The sequence below is a fragment of the Macaca thibetana genome, chromosome 9 (genome assembly GCF_024542745.1).
Source record: "Macaca thibetana thibetana isolate TM-01 chromosome 9, ASM2454274v1, whole genome shotgun sequence".
In the NCBI taxonomy this organism is placed as follows: domain Eukaryota; kingdom Metazoa; phylum Chordata; class Mammalia; order Primates; family Cercopithecidae; genus Macaca; species Macaca thibetana.
Window position 1 is genome coordinate 83,109,873 of NC_065586.1, and position 20,150 is coordinate 83,130,022.

At 38.9% G+C, this 20,150-nt stretch overlaps 1 protein-coding gene across 14 annotated transcripts in view; it reads right to left on the minus strand.

Moving 5' to 3' along the window:
• The window catches only part of SGMS1 (sphingomyelin synthase 1), a 312,479-nt gene that overhangs the window by 105,563 nt on the left and 186,766 nt on the right, over positions 1 to 20,150 (minus strand). For 8 of the 14 annotated variants that reach the window (XM_050805573.1, XM_050805571.1, XM_050805579.1 and 5 more), the window contains one exon: positions 15,491 to 15,571. The gene's annotated coding sequence lies outside the window, so the exon portion shown is untranslated. Of the gene's footprint in view, positions 1 to 200; positions 8,047 to 9,142; positions 9,256 to 15,490; positions 15,572 to 16,277; positions 16,336 to 20,150 lie in introns of those variants that run through there. The other 6 variants (XM_050805574.1, XM_050805576.1, XM_050805581.1 and 3 more) reach the window with 4 other exon arrangements.

The window sequence follows — 20,150 nt, forward strand, 5'->3', positions numbered from 1 at the left end:
CCCAAGCAGAAACCACCCCCATCCTTGGTTCTCACGCCATAGCAGTTAGCATCACGCAATATAAAGAGCACTTGTTGACTGAGCCTACCCATATCCTGACCCACTGCTTCAGCAACTGCACTGAACCGTCTCAGGTGTAAATAGCTAGTGCCTATTTGGTCATTAAAGCGCCATGCAGGAAAAATAAAGATTTCCCTTACTTCGCCGTAGTAGAAGAACTGGCACTGATTGCGGTATTTTAATCGGTCCCCACCGTCTGTGAGTGTATTTTAATGAACCACAGCATCTCGGGAGCAACACTTACGGTCTCTCCTTCCCCGAGGCAGTGTCTCCTGGAAAGTTCCTGGGGCACCAAGTTTGCGCGCGGCTCCTCGCGCTCAGGGTGCGCGCAGCCAGCCCTGGCGCGGGCGGAAAGGCAAGCGCGGTGAGTGGCGCGGAGACCCCGGGCGCGGCGACCCCGGGCGCGGCTCTTGCTGGGCGCCCGCGCCTGGATCGGTCCCGGCGGTCCCGCTCCCCTGCCTGCCCCGCCCTGGTGCTGGGACAGCGGCGCTGCGGAGCCAGGCGTCCGGAGTTGGGGGGCGGCAGGCGGATGCGCTGATCCTCTCCCGGGGTCAACTGCGAGCTGGAAGCCCAGCCCGACCTCAGAGGCTCCAACAGCGAGGTTGGCGGGTGTGGCCCCGCAGCAGAGGGTTTTTGGAATGCAGGGTGTGGCCCTCTACCACGGCAAAAAAGAAATGAGTCAGCCCGTTCAATCCTAACCAATAAGCACGTTCAGTGTCGGTTAAGGCGGAACTTTCCTTTCTTGATTTATACCAAGCTTAGCAGACTTTCACAGCCTATTCTTTACGCCTTTGACAACTTCGACATAACTTCTAGAAAAGGGTAGGTTGCCTTTGAAAACGCTTGAGGAACAAGGATTAATCTGACGAAGGATACTTCAGTGGATGTACATTAGTTTCGATTAGTAAAAGTTCTTGAGTTAGGCAGAGATATTGGGTGCAAAGAGCGTGAGACCTGGGATCAAAGCAGATTTGGATCAGACCTCTGACACTGTATGGCCTTGAGTAAATTGATTATCATCAATGAGGGGGCTAAAATGCCCACCTAACAGTTTACAGATTGCGACAGTCCCCCCATATGCAGTTTCGCTTTCTGCTGTGTCTGTTACCTGCCCGGCTTCAGTTGCAGTCTGAAAATATTAAATGGAAAATTCCAGAAATAAGCAATGCATAAGTTTTAAATTTCATGTCATTCTGAGATTGTTAAAATTGTTATATTTTATCATTAGTTACTGTTAATCTCTTACTGTGCCTAATTATAAATTAAACTTCACCATAGGTATGTATAGGAAAAACCATAGTATATATAGGGTTCAGGACCATCGAGGTTTCAGGCATCCACTGGGGGCTTTGGAACATACATACCATCTGGGGATAATGGGGGAACTACTGTATATGTAACAATACATGCAAAGCATTTACCACAGTGCTGGATGTAGAGTAGGCACTCAAAACATGCTGTCTTGTCCCTCTGAGCCCTGAATACGAATCTCCAAAATTGTAAACAAACTGGCTCGTAATTTTCAAAAATTGTTTCCTATATTAAATGTCTAAAGAATTTTAGAGCTGAAATAGTTCTCTGGTATTCCCTGGTCTGAGTCCTTTATTTAAGTGGTGAGAAACTTAAGAAGCTTTAGGTTTAGGATTCTTGAATTTGGTATTCTTACTCTACAATAGAAAGTTTATTGGTAGCAAATAAGGCTTAAAATTGGAATGATTTCATTTAGGTCACAGGTAAACCTACTTCTAAAAAAGTATGAGTGATTTTTGGAAATATTCTATCTGGGTCACTGTGCCCTAAACATTATTTTGTAATAAAAATACTTAAAAGAAACTTTATTAAGGAATTGGCAAATTACAGGGGGCTACAGAAGTGCTAGTTCCTGAGGGCCCATTAAGAAATGAGTTGATTGCCAGTGCCAAAAGAGAGTTTCTAGATGGGAAGAAAAAAAAAATGTTAAGTTACAAATTAAACGTTCTTTGCTTTGGAGATCTCCTGAGCAAAGATCTCTTTGTTTAGAGTCATTCCACAGGCCAAGGTTTCTTGAAAATACTCATTAGCCAAAGATAAGATCTAAAGTGAGATCAACAAAATGCTGTTCTTTTCTCCAAAGCAGCACAGGAGAGTGGAAAGAACACTGCACAAAAAGTCAAGAGCTCCCTTCTTGGTCTCGGCTCTGCCAATAAGTGACAGGGTGAACTGCTTCATCTCTCTCTGAGGATCTCTAAGAGTGTTTCCAGTTGGAAACCAAACTATGGTCAAAAGAGCAGAAGCAAGATTGGCCTACAGCCCCACATTTATCCTTAGCAACAGGTACTTAACATATTAAGTTGGGTCTGTCTCCTAGATGATGAAGCTGTCAAATCTCTCTTGACCCTCATATTCCTCATAAAGGTAATCTTACTCTCCTAGACACTTTAAGTTAAATTCTGGAATCATCTGAGCTCCCTCTTTTCTCTCTTGACAGTTCACTACCAATAGGTGTAACATGAAGGCTACTTTCATATCTGGACCATTTTTTTCCATTCCTGGTTCAGGCATGCATCCCCTCTGCCTGAGTCACTGAGGCTGAGCATCTTCCAGCTGTTGTTCCAGCAGGCGGGCCCCTCCCTCTATGCCTCTCAACACATCATCATCATCATCACATGACAAATGTCAAAGTCGAGCATGCCATCAGGTCATAAACCTTTTCCTCTCAGACAATTAGATAATTTTATAGTAGAGATCAAAAGGAACACAATTTGCTTTACGGGCAGCTTTCCTCAAACATTCATGTAAATTAATGTGTATTTTTAAGAGCACTGATTTTCTGTTTATATAATGGTTACAGTGAGCTATACTGGCTGAACTGATAATACGTTGGCTGTTATATCAAGGGCAGCAGCTCTTTTACATGAGAAGACTACATAAAGCTTAAGTGTATATGAACAACTCAATAAACTTCTTAACACTGTAGTCTAAAAAATACAATTGTGTTTGTGTGGACATAGCGAGATATTTTGAGATCTATGATGGAGGAAGGGAAAGGCAGCACAGACAGGAAAGAGAGATGATCTAGTTTGTTTGTATTGTTTAGGATCCAGCCAAGCTTAACATTCAGAGTAGGTGTTCTCTCCAGGAAGAAGGAAGGCTTCATGAATATGTTCAGCTGCAACCATAAAGCACTTAAAAGATGTTTCCAATAATCCTTATGCTTCAGAAATAAGAACAACACTGTGACCAATGTGGTTAGAACATTCCCACAAGAGAAGAGGATAACTGGTTCTAGGATGCCTTTGTTGTCTCAAATTAAAATTCAAAGTACACAGATTCTAAATATATAGTTACCAAAAAAGAGTGACGGTGAACCTGCGGGTCCAGTGCCATGACATTTATAGGCACTCGAAGCCTGGCCTTTACCTCTGCAACCCCTGCTCTTAAAAACCCTCTGCCAAATAACCTGCTGGTCCACTCCTTGTTCTTCTAAAGCAGAGGGCACATTACTAGCACCATACCTAGGGACAGTGAGTGCTTACCATTTTATGTTGACTTGTCTTCCACTTTAAATATAGGTTTAACTTTCTCAGAATCAGGGCTCAGTCAGTTTCAAATTCCATTCCCCACCTGAATGGCTCCCACTGGTGGCAGGAGATAAAACTTAGAGACGCTCCTCACTTTCCCACCACTTCCTTAAACAGACTGTTCAGACATTTGCCTGCAAATTTAAACTGACCACCTCTCAGTTATAACATGACCTCCTGGAACTAGCACCTGCTTGCTTTAAACCCACCAATTAAAGCTCCCCTTAGGAAACATATTTGGATAACACACTGGACCCCAATAAGATGTTGGCCCATGGGTCTCTTTATCTTTGCCTGTGCTCCCTGGCCTATGTAGTGGAGACGGTGGGGGCCTCTGAGTGTGCCATGTACACTCAAGGGTCTAAAAATTCTTGAACTTTCACATTGTGGTTGGGAGCCGTGCTCATCCCTAGTGGAGAGGCTGCCCCAAAGGGACCCATGCAGGGGCCTCCCATGTTGGTGCTCTTTAGTCCAGGCCTCGCAGCTGCTGGGTGGTTACCAGCTAAGGTGACAGAGTTTCATTCAAAGCACTAGGCTCTCACCATGCCCCCTGCCTGACAACCTTCTTGCATTCTTTTTACTACATATCCCATTCCAGACCACTAAAACCCTTCCTTCTCCTAGAACTTGTGTCACTGGCAAAAGCCCTGGGGATCTCTCCTCTCCTCCAAATACCTACAGATCTTATTCTTTATACTTCCATTTCACAACTAACACAAGGTGTTAGCATCCTTCCTTCTTTTTGAGATCCCTGACCTTTCACTCTCAGCAGACAGTCAAAATCCATCTGAGGTAGACATTGTGTTTCTGAGCCTCTGTATCCCCCAGGGCCTAGCAGATTCTGAATAAATAGTCATTGTTGTTGATATAATGATGCTTAAGTTATATAACAGCCACAAAGGAGAAAAGAAAACGTTCCCTTTGACTGCTGACACATCAAGAATAAACAAATATTATAGCTGTTCAAACCAGTTGGCAAGCAGAACCCAAGCAGCAGATGCGTTTCTGTGCTCTTCATGGCATGTTCCAACAATACAGAATGCTACTGAGACAGCAAATCTGATACTTCCTAAAAGGAAGTGGAGTTTACAAAACAGAGTTGTCATGTAAAATCCCAGTTCCCCAAACACGAATCCATTGAAGAGAACAGAAGCAGCAAATCATTCTATCTTCCCTTTCAAATAAGGAACACATAGATACATATTTGATAATCTTGCCAAAGTACCAATTCTTCCTTAAATGTAAACATCTCTCTGAACCACAAACATCTGTTTACCAACAGATGCTCCTAACCCATAATGGTAGCAAAGGACAGTTCTTCAAGACAATTCATAACTCCTAGAACTGTCATAGGTATACATTTATTATATGGCATTTGCATTATATGACATCATAGGTATATAAAAGTTTTACGATATTTGCATTAGAGCAAGCCTCTGTCAAAAGAGCCGTTACCACCCGCACATACATTCATTCACTGGTATCCTTTGATTAGCATTAACATATTGCTTCTTTGATGACAGATGGGGAAAAAAACACTACCACTGTTCTCAAAAGGCTGTGTCTGTCCTATTATGCAACTAAATAATGTATTAAAATTGCCCATGACAAAGGTACTGACTTTCTAAATAACTACTCCAAGTATAAACAACCAAATGAATTAGTCAGCAGTGTTTAACTTGCAGGTAACAAAAATGGCACTTGAGGCATCACGGGCAAAAGCAAGGTGAGCCACATTGGCTCTAAATATCCCAGCAAAAGGAAAGCCACAGGGGCAGCTGGGCACGAGGATCAGCTCAACACGAACTGCACCAGGACAAGATAGCATCTTTGTTTCTGGTGCTTTATCATTGGCTTTATCCTTCATTCTTAAAGTGTGCCTTTTCCCACTTAACTCCTAGCTCTGCCTCCAAGACAGACAATTCCTCCTTTCACAGTTGCAATTTTAAAAACTGCAAGAAAAACTCACGGGTCCAGTTTGGAGCCATGTACTCCTAACTGGCTGGTCTACACTAGGACCACCTGGTTGGTTTGGTGAGAGGAGCAGTAAGTTCTCTAGAAGAAAATGGGTTTAACTCTCAGAAGTAGAAGGAAGGTCTTGTTTACCCCAAACACATCATCATCTATCAAGAAATTCCAAGCCATCGTCAACCAGGTAATAAATTAGATTCTAAAAGTTCACTTCTAGAGTCAAAAGTCAATGAACCCTTCTTAGACAAGGTGGCATGGGAAAAAAAATTAAGTCCATGAACTCTTATGTAACACTTGGAATACCTTTCACTTGAAAGCTGGCTTCTCTGGCCAGTCCTTAAAAACCTATTTAACTCATAATTTAATGAAATTATATGTCAATGAAATAGAATGCTGAATAATATTTCTAATACTGTACTCAAACTCCATTCATGACATTGTTCCTAAAGGAAAATGTATTTGAAATTCCATTTAGAACAAGAAAAACATGTTCAATTTAATGCATTTACCGAGTACCAACTAATGACAATGGCTTTCATTTTATACACATTATTTTACATTTAATCCATATACAACACTGCAAGGCAGATATTAACAACTACACTGAACCCACAAAGAAACAGTCCAGAAAGGTATATATGTCCAAGCTCAATCATCAAGACAAGTCAGAGCCAGCTGCACAGCCATGTTTGTCTGACCTGAAAGCTGGGACTACTGTGTCTAATACAAAGAGCAGCTAGCTAGGGGTGGGCTCACAGATGAGAAGATTGAGAGTGAATGTATCAGATTCTGTGTAAATACCTAAAACGTGAAGGAACTAGAGAGCAGTCACAGTCACTAGCCAGATTTAACTTTCTATTTCTTAAAAGAAAGTACTTCTCTATGGCTGAATACAGAAAAATATTTCTCTAGGTAGGCTTTAAGCTACCTGATCCTTGTACTTACATGAAGATCATTTGAAAATCAATGATTTGTAAATAGTATCTTCATAAAAAGTGTCTTTTGCCCTGTTAAAAAAAGAAGGTACTATCTATATATCTATATTAAAATACCTGTCTAAAGTGTTTTAACCTAGGAAATACCATTCTGGACATTGGCGTTGGCAAGGAGTTTATGACTAAGTCCTTGAAAGCAATTGCAACAAAAGCAAAAGTTGACAAGTGAGAATTAATTAAAGAGCTTCTGCACAGCAAAACAAACTATCAACAGAGTAAAGAGACACCCTACAGAATGGGAGAAAATATTTGCAAACTATGCATTTCACAAAGGTCTAACATTCAGAATCTATAGGGAGCTTAAACATTCAACAAACAAGAAACAACCCCATTAAAAAGTAGGCAAGGAACATGAACAGACACTTCTCAAAAGAAGACATATGAGCATAGCCAACAGACATACAAAAAAATGATGAGCCATCACTAATCATCAGAGAAATACAAATCAAAACCACAATGAGATACCATTAATCACAATGGCTGTTATTAAAAAGTCACACCAGTTAGAATGGCTATTACTAAAAAGTCAGAAAATAATATGTTGGCAAGGTTGCAGAGAAAAGAGTATGCTTATCCACTGCTGGTGGGAATGTAAATTAGTTCAGCCACTGTGGAAAGCAGTTTGGCGATTTCTCCAACAGCTAAAAATAGAATTACCATTTGATCCAGCAATCCATTACTGCATATATAATCAAAGGAAAATAAATCATTATACCAAAAAGACGCATGCACTTATATGTTCAATGCAGCACTATTCACAATATCAAAGACAGGGAATCAACCCAGGTGCCCATCAACGGTAGACTGGATAAAGAAAATGTGGTACATACATGCCATGGAATACTACACAGGCATAAAAAAGAATGAAATCATGTCCTTTGCAGCAACATGGATGGAGCTGGAGACTATTATCCTAAGTAAATTAACGCAGAAACAGAAAACCAAATACCACATGTTCTCACTTATAAGTGGGACCTAAGCATTGGGTGCACATGGATATGAAGATGGGAACAACAGACATCGAGGATTACTAGAGAGGGGAGGAAGGAAGGGAGGCTGAAAAACCACCTATTGAGTACTATGCTCACTACCTGGATAATGGGATGAATTATTCTCCAAACCTCAGCATCACGCAATCTACCCATATAACAAACCTGCAAATGTACCCCCTGAATCTGAAATAAAAATGGAAAATTTTTAAAAAGCTGTGAATATTTAAACATGTTTTGTAGATCAGGTTGACAAGAATGAATAAGTCTGACATTTCTCATTACATTAATTTGAGGTGTGCAAGTTAAAACTCTTTTTTGCCTGAAGACACTCTGGCAATGTGTATGAAAATAAAAAGTATGCATCCCTTTAATTATATCTGGAAATATATCCAAAAATATATGTACAAAGATATTCATTGATATATCATCTGTAATAGAGAAAACAGGAAACAATCTAAACATACATCACCAGGATATTAATTAAAATAGATATAATAATAAAATGGAGTGGTATGTATTAAAAATTACAATATTGATTTAGAGAATGTGCTGTAGCACATTGTTAAGTGGATAAAAATGATTTAATGAAAAACAAAAGTAAAAAAAGATTCACCAAAATGTTAACAGAATCTGGGGCTGATTTTCTACTTTCTTTACATTTTTCTGTGTTGCTTGAATTCTCCAAAATAAAAGTATATTTTGCTTATAAAAATCTTTTAAGAGAAAATTAAAATTGGAAAAAAACAACTAACACTAATGTGACTCAGGTCTGCCAAAATAAATGCGGTGGACACATTTATCAATATTAATGGTATTTCATACCTTTAAAAAATCTGGTTATGCAGTATTTAATATATACAAGTGAATACGGTTACCTGTTTGGTATGAAATATAGTATTAAAGTCACACCCATGAAGTCACCACCCATCCTATGAAGCAGACCTCACTGAAACATGGCAGCTCTCTGAGTTCCCCTTCCCTTGTCTAACTGAGGCTGACAACCATTTCTTTCTGTACATGTTGGACAACAAGTTTGAAAGCCCCTGGTCCAAGATGTTGCTTTAATAATAAATTAACCCTGTGCCTTTTGAAATCAAAGTAGAATGGTGGTCAGAAGTAATGAGACAGAAAACATCAGAATTCAATCAGGAAGAAAGGGGAACAGCTAAGTCATACATGGGCTTAACATAGAAACCACTAGTCAGACAGACCTCTATGAGCTCTTGATTTCACCCCATACTCCAAAGCCAGGACTTGCCACTAGTAACATGAAATTAAGTTGGATTGCTTTGACACATGTCAGGTAGTAAGACACGGTGATCTAAAATTATGAGAGAACAACTCCAAATTATTCTAAATTGAAATAACGGAAAAAAGCACCCCAATTAACAACGAACTCCATTTCACACATCACGGAAAAGAGAACCACTAACTTGAAGGGAAACAAAATAAATCAAAGAAAACAATAGAAAGTTACTAATACCTTAACTTTGTTGTAATAGTATGTTAAGCACTTTATAACAGAAAAAAATTAATATATCATCTGTGAAATTAAAGAACTTACCGCTGGGCCCGGTGGCTCACGCCTCTAATCCCAGCACTTTGGGAAGCCAAGGTGGGCGGATCACGAGGTCAGGAGATCGAGGTCATCCTGGCTAACACGGTGAAACCCCGTCTCTACCAAAAATACACAAAATTAGCTGGGCGTGGTGGCAGGTGCCTGTAGTCCCAGCTACTCAGGAGGCTGAGGCAGGAGAATAGCGTGAACCCGGGAGGCGGAGCTTGCAGTGAGCGGAGATGGCGCCACTGAGCTCCAGCCTGGGTAACAGAGCCAGACTCTGTCTCAACAACAACAACAACAACAAAACATACAATGTGTGTCAAACAAAGAACATGTACCCTAAACCAGTGAATGAGTCCGTATAAATTGACTGAAAACTACAAATCGAGAATACAGCAGTCTAGCATGTAGTACACTTTAAATGGCACAGTAAATACAAGGTAAGGAAGAGAGGAAAGAGAAGGTAAGCTGAACTAATCAAAAGCAATGACCCTTAACATCTAAGGTCGACATACAACAAAGTGGGGACACTACATAAACACAGGTCACCGAGGATCAAAGCACATCCTTCATCAGCACCCAACATTGTCTACCTTGTTGGATAGCCACTTGAACAAATAGCACTACACCATATTCTTCGATTCCTGAAGGCTGGGTCCAGGGCTTGGGTTATTTTAAACCTCCAGAAATCTACTTTGACATGGACTATGTTCTACAAATGTTTGAAGAAAAAAATAAAGGGTCATCCTGATCGACTCTAAATACCTTATTTGAATTGTTAACCTCTGATGAAGGTTGAAATCTTCAATGAAGGAGAAAGACAGCAGTGGAACGGTTGATAGGGAATTCTATCCCTCGAGATAAAAAGGCTAAGCTGTGTGTGAATGAGAGAGAGGGAGAGAATGTGTGTGTGTGTGCATGTGTGTGTGCGCGTGTGTGTATTAGGCCTGAAAGAGAGAGGATGGTGCCTAAAGTGAGAAAAAAGAGTAGATCAGTTTAGGCTGACTTATACTGCAGGAACAAAATGTCCTCAAATTTTGGAGGCTAACAATGGAGTAAGGCTTATTTCTAGTTCCTGTCTGGCTCCTTGCAGATAAGCTGTGGCTGGACTCCATGTCCTCTTCAGTCAAAGATCAGGGCAGAAGGAACACCCCTAACTGGGGCATGCTAGTCTCATGGCAAAGAAAAGAGAAAGATGGCAGAACAGGCCATACCTATTAAAGTTTCTGCTCAGAAATGACACAAATTATTGTCACTGACATTTCACCTGCCAAAATAAATCCTAGAGGATTTATTTGGCCAAGCTAGCCATGGGGCATCAGCCTTCTGTAGAGTAGGAAAGTATAATCCTTTCACAGGGACGGAAGGTGTGTAGAAAGGAGCAGCAAGTGTTCTGACAATAATATAAGCTACCACAAAAAGAATGGAAAACGGCTGGAGCTGAGCTTTCTTCCCTCCTGTAATGATAGAAGGTGTCCTGCTATAAAAAGCAGTCCCTCCATTTCTGTGGTACTTTATGCTGTTCTCATAATCTTTCAGATACTGCCTTATTATCTTTACAACTATCATAGCAATGTTTCAAGGCCCCAGCAGTGCCTGAACTGTAACACCAAATCTGGTGCTCTCTCACCCACCTTAGGGAAGTCAGCCTTTCAGGCACCTGCAAAATGCAGATAATCCCAGACTCTTCCTAAAAAGACCATTAACAGACTAAGTACAATAATTAACAGAGGCTCCCCAATTTAGGACGAGGTTACATCCTAAAAAACCCATCATCAAAAATGCTTTTACTACACCTAACCTACCTAACACCATAGCTTAGCTGACCCCACCTTAAATATGCTCAGAACACTTACATTTGCCTAAAGTTGGGTAACATCATCCCAAAAAAAGCCTATTTATTAAAGTATTGAATATTGTGTTTGATTTATTGAATACTGTACTGAAAGTTAAAATAGAATGGCTGTATGGGTACTTGAAGTATGGTTTCTACTGAACGTGTATCGCTTTTGCACCATCGTAAAGTCAAAAAATCATAGGGTTGAACTATTGTAAATTGGGGACTGTTTGTATTTAAAACACACGAGCACAGAGAGGTATAGTCATGTACTGCATAACAATGCTTCGATCAACAAGGGACACACAAAAGGCAGTGGTCCCGTAAGATTATAATATATTTTTCCTATACTTTTCTATGTTTAGATACAAAAATATTTACCGTTTGGTTACAATTGCCTAAAGTATTCAGCAGAGCAACATGCTATACAGGTTTGCAGCAGCCTAGGAGCCATAGCCTATACCATATAGCCTAGGTTTGCAGTAGGCTATACCATCTAGATTTGTGTAAGTAAACTCTATATGTTGACACAACAACAAAATTGCCTGAGGACACATTTCTTAGAACATAGCCTCATCATTAAGCAACTCAGTAAATATAAGGTATTATTATTATGAAATTATGACATGTGTCCCCAAACTTATTTCTTTTCCAAATTGTCCTTAAATTTTAATTATAAAGAATTTAATATTCATTAAGTGTAGAAAATAAATTTCCTTCACTTTTAAAAACCTCTACTCTTATAGTTTTTTCTACACATACACATACACACACATACACACACACACACACACACAAAAACATACACCTTTTCTCATGACTTCAATAACTTGTTTATGTTCTGGTTAGTTTCTTAAATCTCTCAAGAATTTTAAAAGGTCTATTCTTTCTTGAGCATTTGGAACTATTTTATTTCTTCTCCAAATAAGAAAAACTAAGAAAAATTGAAGCTATTCGGGGTCATTCATTTAAAGTATAACATAGATTCCAAAATGATGCCCAACTAAGAATAAATTAAAGGCTTGGTATCAAAGACCCTCTATTTTCTTTTTCTAGTCCTAATTAGCAGTATTCTCCTCTTTTCATTCTACTAAACTACAGTTCTAGCCTTTTCCCAAAACGTGATCTTCCTGTACCATCTCTGCTCAAACTGTTCCTTTCTGCTCGAACTGTTCCTTCTACCTAGAGTGCCCCCTAAGCACTCCTCCCAACTCTGTACAAAGGTCTCATCTGGATAACTGAATGAATGCCCATGATGTTCACAGAGATGTTCATTACAGCACACTTTACAAAAATGAAAAGTTGAAAACAAAAATGTCCAGTAATATGAAACATTATAGACTACGTACACATAGAATGCTATATATCAACAATTATGTAGATGTATATTTATTGATGTGGCATCATCTTGCTATATTGTCAACTGAAGCAGATTTTAAAACAATAGTAATAACCAGACCCATTTTAGAGGGAAAATAAAGCATGTATCTAATCTAGGAATAGAAAACTATGGCAGAATACAAAAAAAAAAAAAAGTTAATTGCTGACATTTTCACTGTCACGCAAAATAGTTTTGCAAATGCAAAATAGTTTTTGCATTTCTAAAGTTCTTTCCAATTAGCAATGTTAACTTTTATAATTTCATAAAAGGTACTTTAATAAAAAGGCATTAATCATTAAATATCTAATCCACATATCATCTGCTCCTGAAATCCTCCCTCAGCTAGCCCACTCCTCTTGCCACCCAGGTAATTTCTCTTTCTCTTCTGTTTTCTGAGTATTTTATATGTCTTTTATAATGCCTACCACATTCAGTTTGAAATTATAGTTTTCTCTTTTCAGGTTTGATTATCAACTCCTAACGTGCAGTAAGTCTCTCTTATTTATACTGAAATTTATCGTCAAAACCAATGAGTCCCAAGTATCTAGTAAACAACTGAGTTTGTTGATATGAACATAATGCAAGGCTATAAAATTTACACATCTAAAGACTATACACCTAGCAGTCCTCTAATAAAGAAATCATCTATACAAGGGATGTTTGGAAACCACATTAAGGCCCATTCTGGTAAGAGAGATGATAATATAAATCAGAATGTTATATCTATAATAAAATTTCTGTATTAATTATTATTTCCATGTTTGCTTTCAAAGTACCAAAGACACACTTATTTAAGCCAAAGGTCATTATTTCATAATCCAAAGGCAAGTCTCTCAGATTTTAACCATGAGCTTCCTCTTGAAATGAACACAGATTACTTTTGCAGTAATCCAAGTCCATCCCTGACTCGGTGGGAACTATAAATACCTTTTGTTTTAAGAGGAAATTGGGGAAATTAATGTTTTACAATTATGTAAGTCTGATTCAAAGAACTGACACAAGCAAATGTTTTGAAATATCCAAGACATTTTTGTAAGGTTCAATAAAGAATGTGTTTTGAGAACTAGGTGGGTGAGATTTAAAGTAAAAACCACCACCACAATCTTAGCTGTTACTTAGCAATTTCAGGGTTCCACTGCTTCCTTCTAAAGGGCAAGTTAGAAAACTGAAGAAGTTGCTTCTAGAAGAGACATTGAGATGTCTGATCCGGTTTCCTTTTTTTTCCTCCATTTCACTCCCTAAGATTTTAATCAAGCCAAGATGAACTTTAAACTGCTCAGATTTTGTTTTGTTTTTACTCTTTCCCTAGAGGCAATTGTCTTTCCATTAAAACTTAACTTTTAAATCAAAAGCAAAGCTGCATGGAATGCTTAGTTGGGAGGAACCCTGACTACTTGTCTCTGCAGTGCCACTACCTGAAGGAATTTAAGATTTGAAGGAATATAGGGAAGGGAGAGAAGGAAGTTCAACAGGCAGTGAGCAGAATGACTGATTGCCAATATTAGCACTTGGAGATCAGTTTAACAGCCAGAATAGGCAAGCGATGCCAGGGGTCAGTTATAAAACTGAGTCAACAACTCAAGAAACTGGTCTAAATTCTAAATTGGTTTTGGCATCTATTTTCAATTCTAGAAGCAATATGAGCATGACAACTTGAGTTATAGCAAGCACTGACTCAAAACCAAACCTTGTTTTTATTCATCAAACGAAACTCTTACCACCAGGGCTGAGGCAGATAATTAAAGAATTGCGGCTTAGAAATGTCTTCACAACAGGAAACCTACAATTAGTGGTGTATTAGAGCCAACTTATACCAGTCCACTAGAACCAATTGTTAAATTCTCAGAATTTTTAGCAAGTTGGTTGTTAAACACAGCATTATTAAAAGTTAAATTATATAAACAAAATTAAAATAAATCATACTAAAAACAAAGGTAATAAATACTCAAAACTCATCATTTCCTAATTATTTTACTGTTAACCATGCTCTTGAGGTGATTTGTAACTACTTTATCTGGTTGGTAGAAACTATATAATGCTGTGCTACTGCATAACACTTCCTAACCCTGCTTTCAGTGACTTTCGCTGGTAGTTTAAAATGAGCCAGCGACGGTATAGGGGTATTTACACAATGGAAACCTGCAAAGATGACAACCCCTCCTTCTGACATTGCCAGCTTGTTAACATCTACCTGCAGATGCTACCTATAATGTTAATCACCACGGCTTGGCAAGACGTAAGGAACTCGAGCTGGCCAATCTTTTGAGTCAGAATAAAGGCCTATAGATTATAAATCATGACACAAATATAAGAAAAGTAAAAATGATTCATTGTACCAGTAACTATAGTGTAACTATAATGTGCCAGTCATAGCACAAAGTACTTTCTGCAACCTTTAATTTTATGAGAGATAGTATCAAATCCAATATACAAATGAGTCAACTAAGGTTCTGAGAGGTTGAATAACTACTAAAAAGCACAAGAGCAAGAATGAGGCCTAGGATTGTCTGACTCAAAAACATGATCTTTCCACTAAGCTACCCCTCTTACTAATATTATTATTATCACAGTGAAACCAAAATCAACCATATGTAACTGTCAGATAATCAGCAAACATTAATAGCCTCTCATGTATATAAAAGTGGCATACATGAAGAGAGATATGGAGAAGATGTAGACAAAGAACTCAATTTTAATCATATTCACCAAATTTGTTCATATTTACTTCAAAATATACCCACAAAAAAAATAAAATAAAATAACTGAGTGAGAAATGGAGCCCAAGGAAACCACTAGGACCAAAAATATCTGCATATCAGAAGGGCTATTCCAAGTTTAATTTAAATGCTGACCATGTGCAGGGAATTCTCTTAATTCTTCAAATACTTATGCTCTGTCCACCAAATGGACACACTCAACTTAAAATGACACACCCTATCAAGAAAGAAGTATGCAAAATAAGATTTATCAAAGTTAGCATCAATTGTTTGAAGTTTTTGGATATTTACTTTATAAAATAGTTCCTCTTTTGCACTCAAGTTAGTTGACTGTGCTATCCTTTTACCATGGGTCCTTAAAGAAAATTTACCCAGTAGTTAAAAGAATTCCAAAAGGCCAACAAACATTAACTTACAGATTATTTAAAAACATTCTTGTCATCTTGGCTTCCTATAAGCTACCAGCTTCTCCCATTGTTCCAGTACAGTTCCATCACCTGTCATAAGAAGAAAGAATCTAATTAGTCATATGTCTCAGAAAGGCCATTTCTTGATTTCCACTAGTTAGTCTCTTCTTTACACCCAAAAGACATAGAAAAGTCCAGTTATCTCTTCTCTTTTTTACCAAAAACAAAAAGGAAAGAGAAAATAACAACACAGAAAATTACCTTAAGAGAAAAAAATTTTAAGAGCAGTATTTCCACTGTGAAGGATTGGGGTGGTGAACCCTTAAAATTTTGCCCTCCATTATGTTTTCAGGAAGAGATACCTAGTCTGTTTCCCAGGCGGCAACAGTATTAGAGTAACCCACTTTTTCTCTCCATCTCTCCTCCCTAACCCCTTCTTACCTCTCCTCAAAAGTGAAGGATTAATTTGCCTGGAAGGACTGAACGAGACACCACCTGATTTCTTGGCCCTGCTCTGAGCCAGGCAACAAAGGCCTCCCTCCAGTCTTCTCTCACACCTGGAGCCAGCTAATCTCCTCAGTAGGCAAGACAGTGGTGCCTGTTTCTGAGAGGGTGAGCCAGCTCTCCCTGTTCTAGCTTCTCCCTGGTTGTTAGTGGAGGTCTGGGTCAGGGTTGCTGGGGTCCAATTCATGCTTTAGTTTCAAAGGAGGGAATGGATAGTTCTGGGTTCTCCAATTCTGTTTTAACAGCAATTAAGCGACTCTAAAAAACTCTGGTCCAAAATCCTACCACTTACTAGCCATGTGATCTCATGAAAATCCATTCATCTTTTCCCAGCCTCATTTTCTTCATCTCTAGAAGAAGATAAAATGTCCCTTACAATACTGTGTGGTAATGAGGATTAAACAAGATAAAAGTCAAAATCTGTCAAAGTCACATATGTTTTGATCCAACAAAGGCATTATATCAGAACTATGGACACCAAATGCTTAATGATCAGAATTGCTACATTGTCCACATGTCCAATTCAACAAATACTGGAGGATTCATATAATTCACAGAATAATAAAATATGCCCAGCGAAGGGCCTTCCTTTTTCCAAGAAGAAGTCATTCAGAACAATGTGTTTACTTTTGCTCCCCATTTCTTAGCATTTTAGAATAAACAGGCTAGGAATAGAACTTTTTGCTTTCTTTCCCTTTAGAGAAGGGCCCCAAATAAAAATGTCCTACTTTTACCAGGTAGAATGCAACTATTGCTCATGTTATGTGAAGAACATGTGACTCCAAGAAGATAACATTGATAAAACAGGAACCTAAGTTAACTTTCATCACCTGAAGCCTCAATGTTAATTCTGAGATGAGATTAATAATTGTGACATGGCTCCATGCACGCACTGAGGTACCATGAGAGGCAGTGTCACCTCAGTTACCTGAACAATAGACAGAAATCTCAAGTTACCCAAACAATAAAGGGACAGGGTGGTGGTAAGGAAATTAAGAAAGGAGGAGATGAGTGGCTGGGCACGGTGGCTCACGCCTCTAATCCCAGCACTTTGGGAGGCCAAGGCGGGCAGATCACGAGGCCAGGAGATCGAGACCATCCTGGCTAACACAGTGAAACCCTGTCTCCACTAAAAATACATAAATAAATAAATAAATAAATAAATAAATAAATAAATAAGCCAGGCATGGTGGCAGGCACCTGTAGTCCCAGCTACTCGGGAGGCTGAGGCAGGAGAATGGCGTGAACCTGGGAGGCGGAGCTTGCAGTGAGCCGAGATTGCACCACTACACTCCAGCCTAGGCAACAGAACCAGACTCCATCTCGGAAAATAAAAGAAAAGAAAGGAGGAGATGGAACAAACACCAAATAAATAAATAAAGAGATCTCCCCTAGTAATAAAGAAAGAACTTGCCAGCATCAATAAAAATAGCAAGGAAGAATTGAAGAGTCAAAGATCTATAAATTATACCCAACACTGAGAGGAACAGATTCATTGGCTTTATATGCCTGGCCACTGACATGAGGCTCTTTAAATGCATGAGAAACACAGTAAGGTTTGATATAGGTTCAAAATAAACAGGTTTGAACCCCAGCTGTGCTGTTTAATAGCAGTGTGATCTTTGCCAAGTAATTTACTCCTTCTAAGGCTCAGTTTCCAAGTCTGTAAAATACATACAATAATACATACCTTGCAGAGTAGTTATATAACTTAAAGATGGCATATGCACCATGTTCATTATACAATTAGTTCCCAAAAGGTTATTGCAATTATTGTGCTCACTAGTGCAACTATGGTAGCAAGACTATTAAATTCACGATTACAATTGCAATTATGGTATGCAGTCCATTAAATTCACAGACTCTTTCCTGATGAGAACATTCTGGAAAGAGGTTCTAATAGTAACTTTTGACAACAACATAAAACTTTTCTAAGTTGATCTGATGAAGTGTTCAATACAAATCTCCGCCTTAGTTGACAGCCTTTATTAACATGGGCACACAGAAAACTCTAGCTACGTCTTTGTTAACATTCTTCATATCAATACTGAGTTTCTTTTTTTGATGATGAATTTCTGAAAAAAGGGAATGAATCACTTCCATTAGTGCTAATTCTTCTGGTGTATACTCTAATGCTGAGCACCACATTACAGACTCATAAGCAACAGTATGGATTTGTCAGTTATGTTAAAAACAAACAAACAAACAAACAAAAAACACAAGATTCACCAGGTGAACACATACCAACTTGAAAACAGAAGTGCCAGAACTTAATGTCTAAAAAAAGTATTCCTTGACCCCTTCCAAGTCACCCTCTTTGGGACTCACTCCAATGATGCTGACTGCTCAGAATAAGTACTCTTCTTTTACCTTCAGAACCAGTGTGCAATGTTCACAAGAACACATGTGTCATTACAGTTTAGGTCTCCCTAATTTTAACAAAAACCACTTTATTTGCTATAATAGAAAATATTTTAATAGATGAGTTCAAAAAATCAAATTCATCCTCAAAGATGGTAATTTAGCACCACTGTGGTTATTCAAAAGAATTAGAAGCAACTTCAACAACCAACTTTATTGAACCACCCATTTGGTGGAAGACACTGTGCTGAGCACTGGGAGTGGGGAAGGGGCTATAAGGTGATTGAGATGAAGTTCATTTAAAAAAAATGCAGAACACTACTAGCAGGATCACTGGAATATAAGCAATTAGTTCAGCTGATGCACTTAAAGAGAACAATCTGGACGTATGAACCCTGGCTGTGCTTGTTACAAGCCCAGCACTTCCTAATCGCACTTCAAATACAATGTTAAGATTCCACAACAGTCATGGGAAAATCTGGATAAAAAGAATACACTCCTTTTTTGAATGTTCACTTTACACACTAGGGCAAAGCTGAGCCTGCTACCCCTGGGTGGAAGAAGACTGGCTGGCATCAAAATCAAGAGCATTCAAGAGCTAATGTAAAAACAAGGCTGGAGACGTTGGGGGAAAAGTTCCTGTGGCCATGAGACACAGTTGTTTGATTTTTAGCCTCTTTCTTCAAATGAGCTAGTTCACTAAGAAGAATTTGGGCTTCCTCTATGGGAGACAGTATCTTGTGATCATTAAAGATATGTGCTTTGCTGTCACACAGAACTATATTCTGCAACTAAGCTCTGAAGACCTTGAGCATGTTGTCTAATTTCTGTAAGCTTCAGTTTCCTCATCTATAGAATGGGAGCAATATCAGTACGATAACCAAGTGTTGTTATATGGGTTAAAACACATAATGTCTATACACAATTTAATAAAGTTCATGGCAAACAGTAAATGCTTATTAAATGTTGTGCCATTGGAAAATGTACACTATCCTCATCCTTTGGGGGCAATACAAGTACTAGGGTGAAGCCACAAAAAAAGAGGTATCCCAATAAGCTCAACAATGTTCCAGCCCACTTCACTAGGAGACCACAAAAGGGCTTGGGGTGATATCTCACATAGCAATAAAGGGCAAATTGTCTGCTCTTACATCTGTGCATGTATCCTGGGAGCAAAATGAGAGTGGCAGCAGCATTCAGAGGCTTGTTGGCCAGTGGAAAATTCAGAAATGTTAGCACCAGCCACATAGAAACAAAACTGAATAACTTGCTCAAGATTACTTAGCTAATAAATGGCAGAAGCTGAAATTCAATCCCACGCAGTCTAGCTTTAGTCTTTGTTCTTAACCACTATACTATACTGTGTCCCTGGCAAAGAGGAGGAACAACAACTAAAGAGTAACTAAGACACAGGCCAGGAGCAGGCCATAAAAAAGCACGAAACAGCAGCCTACTGATGTCTGAAGAAAAGAGGAAGGTAACACAAGAGTTACTGGGGCAAAAGAGTAAAAGCACCAAACTTGCTAATGATTCTAACCTGAAATTTACCAACACAGCCTTAGCAAGACATCCTAAAAGGATGGTATGGTGAAAGTGAAATGGTTTTGTAATTCAGTGCTTGCTTAAAGAGAATAGTAATCAGAAGACACAAAAGCTGAGAAGAACTCACTTTTGTCCTTTATAGAAGCCACACTATGATATAGAAACAACTGTCTAGAGAAGAATGTGTCACATACCCCAAATGCCCACTGACAAGGAAGGGCCCCAGCAGCATGAGAGTTGCTTCCTAAGGCAGGGTTTCCTG